Source organism: Pinus tabuliformis, chromosome 2_1 (genome assembly GCF_031772625.1).
Source record: "Pinus tabuliformis cultivar Carrire ecotype Pingquan chromosome 2_1, CPIR1, whole genome shotgun sequence".
In the NCBI taxonomy this organism is placed as follows: domain Eukaryota; kingdom Viridiplantae; phylum Streptophyta; class Pinopsida; order Pinales; family Pinaceae; genus Pinus; species Pinus tabuliformis.
The window spans coordinates 770,083,871-770,092,315 of record NC_142299.1 but is presented as its reverse complement, the minus strand read 5'-3'; the positions used below and the strand labels follow the sequence as shown (position 1 = coordinate 770,092,315).

The 8,445-nt window shown below is 40.7% G+C and overlaps 1 pseudogene; it reads left to right on the top strand.

Moving 5' to 3' along the window:
• The first annotated feature begins 6,218 nt into the window (after positions 1-6,218).
• Positions 6,219-7,969, top strand: LOC149202848 (serine/threonine-protein phosphatase 5 pseudogene; annotated as a pseudogene).
• The last annotated feature ends 476 nt before the right edge of the window (positions 7,970-8,445 follow it).

Here is an 8,445-nt window from a genome sequence, read left to right as displayed (position 1 = left end):
GAAGCTTGCATGCCTCAATGGCAAGTTTCTCACTTCCAGCGACAGGTATACATCAATGACCTTCGATCGAAAGATTTTGCGTGGTGTTCGACGCCAAGTCCTTTATTCACACCATGTGAATTGTACTGTAGTACCTTGAGGGTCATTATCATTATCGGTGATTCCTCTCGCGCTTGTTAACGGTTTACCTCATTGACCGGTAATCAAGCGATGTCTTTCCATGTTCGACTTCAGAACAATTCTCACATGGATCGACTTGTACTTAGAGTGAAGATCGAACGAGTTTGAAGACCCCGGATCTAGTTTCATCCATCCGGGCTGCGATATATATTCAGGAAAAATAAAGACATTGACATGTACATCATTGCAGCAGATAATCATCCTACTCAAAAGGATGATAATTTCATCAAAATTATCAGTCTACCATCAGACGATTGTCTGTTCTATGTACAGAAAAATGAATTTATAAAGCTGAGCATGGGAATGCCCGCCTCAGCTAGATCATGAAAGCAATATGAAAATAATGTATTGTATTGTATCTTATTACAGGTCTCCTCCCAGCATTGGATGAACTTTGGATCCCCCTGATAAAGCATTTCACCCGATAAACGGCCTCATACTTTAGGGGGCAACTGTTATAGACATTTTTGTGCCTTACAGCATTGAGCATGAAATGTCCATAATCTAAGGGATCCAAAGTCCCTAAACATGTTGTTCCTACACCTAGAGGAACAAGGCTAACAAACCACAGCAATTCACAGAAGTTCTCCACCAGAAACTGCTCAAAAACAAGTCAATTCAAGATCATTTCAGTGACTACACTAGCTGTTTGCGCTGAATGTCAAAGCCAACACTGGCTACCTGCGCTGAATGTCAAAGGCAACACTGGATACCTGCGCTGAGCGAGAGTGGACATGTGGCAAGTTCATTTCTCAAGGTGTCAGAACCCAGGAAGCTTCCAAAATGACACTTGCCTCAGGGAATTCGACTGGTGATGAGTAAGAGGTTCCAAATCTCCAAGTGGAAGCAAGAACCTCCAAGTGGAATCAAGAATTGACAGAGGGAGAGGACACTAGTCAGATCTCATGCTAACTCATCCTCTCTCCAAACATCTATATATGGATCTCTCCTCCATGAGATCTAGGGGCTGGAATTTTGTTATTGCAAAGAATTGTTGTTGGTTTGAGATTGGAATCACAGGGTGCTTAATGCTTTGAAAGGGGGTGAAGATAGGAATTCCATTTGCTGGGAAGGAGATGCTGGACTGGAGCCCTCTGGGTTGTATCTCTTCCTGAACCTTGTTATTCATCAATAAAGCTATCTTGGTTTTCTCCTATATACTGATGTGTCTTTGATGTATGATTGCATTAGTGTATTTGGTTTATTTCTAATCCTAAACTAGTTATGAATGTGAATATCTGTCTTTGTGTAGAGTTCTTCTCTTGTCGCAAGTAGCTATTCTCTTGTGATCTTGTAGGAACTTGTTGAAGCTGGGCGAGCGAGAAGACAAGTAGCTGTTCTCTTGTGGTCTCGTATGAACCCGTTGAAGCTGGGAAAACAAGAAGACAAGTAGCTGTGAACTCCCGAAGAGAAGAGAGACCGGATAGAAGGACAAACGGAAGACACCGGTAAGTCCATTTATCTCTCTTCTTTTCTCATTTCATAAAGGAAGAAAACTAGAATAGCTGTCTCTGTTTTTTGCTAAGGCACTGTCACACCTTAGGTGGATAGGATCGTCCTGCATAGGCATTTTTCCCCACAACAAATTGGCGACTCTGCTGGGGAGATCTGTTTAGTAATTTTATTTGTGTTTCTATCATTGTTTGCTTCATAGACTCAACAACAACAATCGAATTGCTTCTGCTACTCTCAGATGCAAAGTAGACAGTTGCTGCCTTGATCCAATCACTGGATTTGTCTATGATCTGAACAATGGACTCACAAATGATTTGATGATCCTTTGTGATAGATCTTAGTACCCCCTCAAAGCATCCCTTTGATTACACCTTGCTTGTTGCTTTGATTTGGCCTGAAACTGTAGATTAAATAGCAATCTGTGACCCAGAACTAGTGAGAAACGAGAGTTTCTCCTTCAGCGCAGATCCAGTGAAGGGATTCTGCATTTCAACGCAGGTCCCGTGAAGGCTACCTGCGTTGAATGTCAAAACCCCTGTGTTGAGGTTACGCTGAACCAGTTTGACCTTGTGCAGCTGGGGTTCTCTGCTCTGTTTTGCCTTGTTTTGATCTCTGATTTTTGCAGCCTGTAACAAGCATAGGTACCAGTCTGATAACTCCTTTTCTCTGCTTAAATTCCGCCTCCTTTTGTACAAAAAGACTGTGAGTGTTTTTATGTGTTTGTGGCATCATTTGCAGTTTTCCTTTGCAAGAGCGAAATAGTCATCCTGTAGCCCTTGATTTAGATCTATTCATTGTGATCTTAGGAGAGAGTTCATTGGCTGTTTACAGCTGATTATACATTTTCTTTTGCTTATTGGTTTGAGTTTGTCTCTTTTAAGTGTCGAAACAAGTGTTCATTTCGAAAGTTGTAAAGTGTTGTATTCTCTTCTACCCTTTCTGATTTCGAAAAAGTAAACTTGTTTGTATTTGTCATTTAAAATCAAATTCAAAATTGTACAAAAAGCTTTCTTTGTAGGCATCAATACTAAGTAAGGGGAAAACAAACACCTGCATTATGCATTTGCATCTTGATAGTTTGCATGCTTGATTTAGGAAAAGTGCATTAGAGTGTGTTGATTGCTCTTTGAGAAAAGATGGTGTCTTTCTTTTCCCTTAGTAGCTAGGATTTTCAAAGTTGAAAAGATATAAAGCTTGCTTATCATCTTTAGAGTGCATTTAGGAATTGTACCATACATCTTGTGGTGATCCAGAAAGGCAAACTTCTAAAAAGATCAACTTAAAATAAACTAAATGAACTTAACAACGCTTTGCAACATAACGCACAACATAGAGGTCTACGCTAGAGACGTGTTCCAACGTCGTAAAGCCTGGTGACTGTCGATCTCGTTGAAGGTGGGTGATTCCTCCTGAGGGACGATAGCGCCAGTACGGATTGTGCTCCCACGTACCGTCATGTATATATTGGGAGACTCCTATAGGCATAAAACCTTTATCCTTAGGAAGCCGTGTCGGCCGCCCTACTGATCGCAATGCACTGAACACAGAATTTAGGAAGATCGACCGCCCGTACCCTAAAATGTATTTTGCGGTTTTGCGAAAAGTTTGGCACACCCTCTGCCTAGAACTCCAGAGCAGTTCCTTTTGGCCTTTTTCAGACTCTATAACGGAAAAAGTCCATCCGAGCATTTTTCACTTCGGGCTCGTTAAAACATCAAAGGAGACTAGAGTCATCTTTAGCTTTTTCTCGACTCTCCAAAATTGAAAAAGCAAGTTGTGTCTAAGCGTCGTTAAAAAATTATTTTAAACGGAACAATCACCCTTTATTCCTGCGTTAATCTTTAGGTTGAAAAGATGGAGCCCACCAACCAAGGAATTCCCCTTGGTGGAAATCCTATTCCCTTCTCCTCTTGGGGAGATGTTGGTGCGCCCCACATGGCCACTTTGTCACTTCCAGGATTGACAATTGGCCTGCTAGTCTGGCTCTGTTCAACCAATGTCGTTCAGAACACCACTATTCCTGAACAGTCGAGTCAACAGTTAGACCAGACGAGAGTTTCCCACCAGCCTTTGACTTCATATAATTCTTCCTCTCCTCCTTCCTCTTCGCTTAACGGAACTGGTAAAACAAAAAACCAAGTTCCTAGGGAGAAGAAGGAAAAGAAGAAGAAAGAAAAGAAGAAGAAGGAGCCAAAAACGACTGGGGGCAAACAAGTGTCGTCTGACAAAAATCCACACACAGCACTAGCAAGGCCTAAATCGCCATGCGTCATATGCAAGGGAGACCACTTCCACAGAGATTATCCCTGCATCCCTCGGATACTAAGGGACTGGTCTCCCCGTTTGCACAATACGGTGGCGTCAACCTCTGATAGCCATGTTGACAGCACACCATCAACTAGTGAAAGTGAAGCCACAGGACAGAGAGGGAAAGCCAGATTTCCCTGCAAACTGTGTGAAGGCGACCATGCAATCCACCGTTGTCCCTTCTTAGATGAGGCTAAAAGAGTTTTGGAAGATCGCCCGGTTTTACCAGTGCAACTTCCTCCTGGATATCAAAAACTCCTGCCAAGTCCTTCACCAGTTGAGAACCCGGCTGGCCCGCTCAGGTGGTCAGCCGAAGCACCTATCATTGAAGATGAACCGTCTGAATCCATACCTGATGAAAGTCAAAAGTTTGAGGCGGCAGTTGACCCGGTTTTGCCTTCAGAGGCTCTATCTTCATCACAGAGGACAATAAAGACGACACCGTCCAAGTTCTCTTCATCAACACAAACTCTGACGAACAAGGGGGCAATTTGCCCATTCCTTTATCGCAGGAAGGAACTTCGTCAAGGTCATACCCGGCCGTCTATTCGGTCCCACCACCAAGCAACCTAGTTGTCTCGTTCGACTAGAACCAACTAGGCAGATCCCGCTTGCCAGCTAGCATACCATTCAGAATTATCGTTCAAATATACAGAATGGTAATGGCTGGCACAGTTATTGATGAGGGGGCATCTGTGAGTATCCTTTCCTCTATTGCTTGGAAAGTGCTTGGTTCGCCAACGCTTTTGCCTGAAATGAGAAATCTATCAGGCTTCGATAAAGGAACCAGTCGACCTTTAGGGATCCTCGCCAATGTGCCCATAACATTGAAAGGGAAGACCGTTCAAATGAACGTGATGGTCGTTCAAGGACCCTTGGATTATAACCTACTCCTTGGACGAGACTATATATATTGCATGGGAGCCATCGTCTCATCACTCTTTAGAGTAATGTGTTTTCCGCATGAAGGAAGAATGGTCAAGCTCGTGGACCAACTTTCATTTCCCGGATCACGCATCGCAAATAGTCATATACCATCCCTAAATGGTCTATTCACGCAAGAAGTGTCTCAACCCACGGTCCGTCCTCCTGATGAGTGTGAGTAATTCGGGAGGATATGACTGGAACCCAGGGGGCATGCATCCTGGTCTGCTTCGGCAGAGAAACTTTGGGTATAGAGTAGGTTTCCGCGGGAGAATATGACAAATAGCATTGGTGGGAATTCAAAACATGGAGTAGAAAATGTAATTAGTAATTCCATCAAAGAAGTAAATAATGATGTTGATATGCAGAATGGAAAATCTAAATTTACTTCTGTAGGAGCTGGTGGGAATGATGTCAATGTAGTCCATGATACTTCGGGAGGCCAAGGAAGCATTATTAGAATGGATGATGCAGAGGAAAAACTTGAAAACTATTTGGGGTTAAATCAACACACTAAAGTGTTGATAAAAGAAAAAAGTCCAGAACAGCAAGTTGAAACTCTGTTGAAAAGAGACACACAGTATAGATGTGTGAGACAAAGGAAGAAGCAGTTGGACAACAGCAACCAGCTAGAGCAGGAAGGGAGAATTAATGAAGACGACCAGCAAGAAGATCAACTGGAAACAGAGACTGAGAACATTAAGAAATTGAAGTTGCACCAGACCAGAAGGAAAAGGTTGGCAACATCAGGAAAGGTGAACAGTCAAATATTAAAAGATTTTCAGCAAGTTAAAAGAATTTTTCTAAATGGTCCTGATGCCACCCAAAAGCTTGAAGAGACCGAAACAACAGTAAAAAAAATTAGATTTATTGAGACCATCTTAGTGAATGATCTAGTGAATCATTTAGTTGTTGAACCCATTGATTTTCATTCAATAAAGGTGGAGCGATAGCATGGAGTAGAAGGAGAAAATGTAACATTGGAATTTATAAAGATGGATGACTTCTAGAATCAGGAAACTATACACAGAAGGTGTGCATTTCAAATAGTATTGCAAGTAAAGGATTTGCTGGAGGCGATTTCTCCGAATGGAAAGAAATTCACTGTTTGTGATGACATCCATGGTCAGTATTATGACCTTTTTAACATCTTTGAGGTTAGTAGAATTCCTTCGGAGGACAAACCTTATCTTTTTAATGATGATTTTGTTGACGGAGGATTATTTTCAGTTAAAGTCGTACTTGTGCCATTTGTATTCAAGTATATGTGTCCAAGAGGAAATCATGGAAGTAGGAGTAAGAACCAGATTTATAGTTTTGAGGGCGAAGTCAAGTCCTAGTACAACGGAAGTATGGTTGAGCTTTTCGCTGAAGCGATTTGCTACATGCCTTTGGCTCATATCCTCCATGATAAGATTTTTGTTTTTCGTCAAAGTCCTTTTAGCGTTGATGGTATAAGACTGGAAGATATCAAAGAAATTGTTCGATTCTGCGAGCCCCCTGAAGAGGGTTTGATGTGTGGAATACTTTGTAGCGATCCACAGCTCCATAAAGGGTGTGGGCTCAGCAAACGAGAGGTTGGTTTGTCTTTTGTAGAAGATATGACCAAAAGATTTCTGCAAGAAAAAAATCTTGCGCAGGTGGTCAGGACTCATGAAGTTAAAGAGGAAGATGAAATTGAACACAACGGCAAAATTATTACGGTGTTTTCAGCTCCAAACTATTGTGACCAGGGAAGGAAGATGAAGCAGGAAGCAGCTGACATGCAGCCTAAACGGAGGAGCAGAGCATATAGACAACTCGAGGACAAGGTCTGGGATCCAGGAGGAATTTTTATCTTTCTTCTTTCCTTTTTGAAAGCACATGATCAGGAGATCATGAATGTTTTCAACCGTGCGAGTTTGATGCAGAAGCATCTAGACTTGGGCCAACAATGTGACGGGGTGGTCACATGTTGTGGCTAATGCAAGACTTGAGGAAGACTTCGTTGTTAAATTTGTGTTAATTTCAATAAGGGTAGGTAGTTAAGAGTGGTGTAGTTTAGCTAAATAATGATAAAGATGAGTTATAACTGAATAACTAATTCTTCATGTGTCGGAAGAAGTAGTTAGGTATGATTGATGTATAACTTCTTTTTGAGAAAGAAAGGAAGAGGAAGAATAGGATAGAGGGAGTAGAGGTGAGGCTTGGACAGCCAAAGTTATAAGCCTCCAGGCAATTGGAAGGCCATGAAAGTTGAATATCTGGTCTGGCAAAGACAAGGTTTGTAAGTAGTTTCCATTGTTAATATGAATACTGTGTTTTAGAACTGCATTGATTAATTAAGAAATTGTGTATTTAATTCTTGTAATTGGGGCTTGAATGGTAAATCCATGTGAGCCGAATGGGAGATCAAGGAGTGATGGATCATTGTTAATTTAAACCTCTCTTTGCATTAAAAGGGCACATATCTGTTTTAAGCACTGTCTATTTTGAATAGGATCATTTCATGTTTCATGCTACTGAGCAGTAATATAATTCTGGTTTGAAAAGCGTAAAGTAGGAACAGAGGTTTGAAATTCGATGTTAGAACCATTATTGATTTACAAGCGTAGAGAAGTTTACATTTTGAATGGAAGGACATATAACGATTGCCGAGAGTGTAATTGGCAAATGGAAATCTCCTGTTATGAATCGTAGGCATTGAGTATTGGCATGTGTTAACTTTGTTAAAAATTAAACAGTGTTTTATATTTGTCTTGATAAGTTAAGTTCTGGCCTGAGATTGAACCATTGACATGTAGAACAGGGTAATGGAGTAGTGCTATCTTAATCGAAGTTGTCGCTGGATGTGCCATCGAATGAGGCGTTCGATCAAATAGTTGACAAGTTGTAGTGTGATAATGAAATGTTTAACTCCATGTGGGAACTGTAGTTGATGTCGATTGTATTTATTTCGAGACGTGATAAGGTAGAGATCAAATTATATAATTGCCAAAATAATGTTTTGCAGAAGCGGCAGATTCAACGGATAATACAGATCGATTTACAGAAATCGATTCTCATTTGTGTTAGAATTCCTACACCAGGAGTCAAGGGCGCAGAGAAAGAGCTGTCAATTTGAGGATGATGGATGAATGGTAAGTCACAGTTCAGCGTTGGGGAAAACTGGTACAGAACGAGTACCATAACGAAGATTGTTGAGTTTATGACTTGAAATTGAGGAGCTTCCGCAATTGATGTGTGTACAAATGCCAAAAGGAGTCTTATCTGGGAAATTTTTTAGAGATGCACTTTTATATGCATGAGAAGAGTAAAGATTCTGGGTTTGCAGGGTAGACCTGCATCAAGAAAGCATAGGAAATGACTAACTTCATGAATTGCATACGTTTGAGAATGTGAAGAGTTATAAGTTTCAAAATCAATCCACAAGGAAATGCACGTTTTATATGTTTTTTTTTAAATTCATTTGTAAGTAATTAGTATATGTGGTTATCAACAATAGGTACAGTAAATGTTTAATCATGTTTTGTAAAAAAATAATTTAAGTATGGTTTAAACATGTGATTTAGATATGCAAGGAAGTTATATCTTTTAATT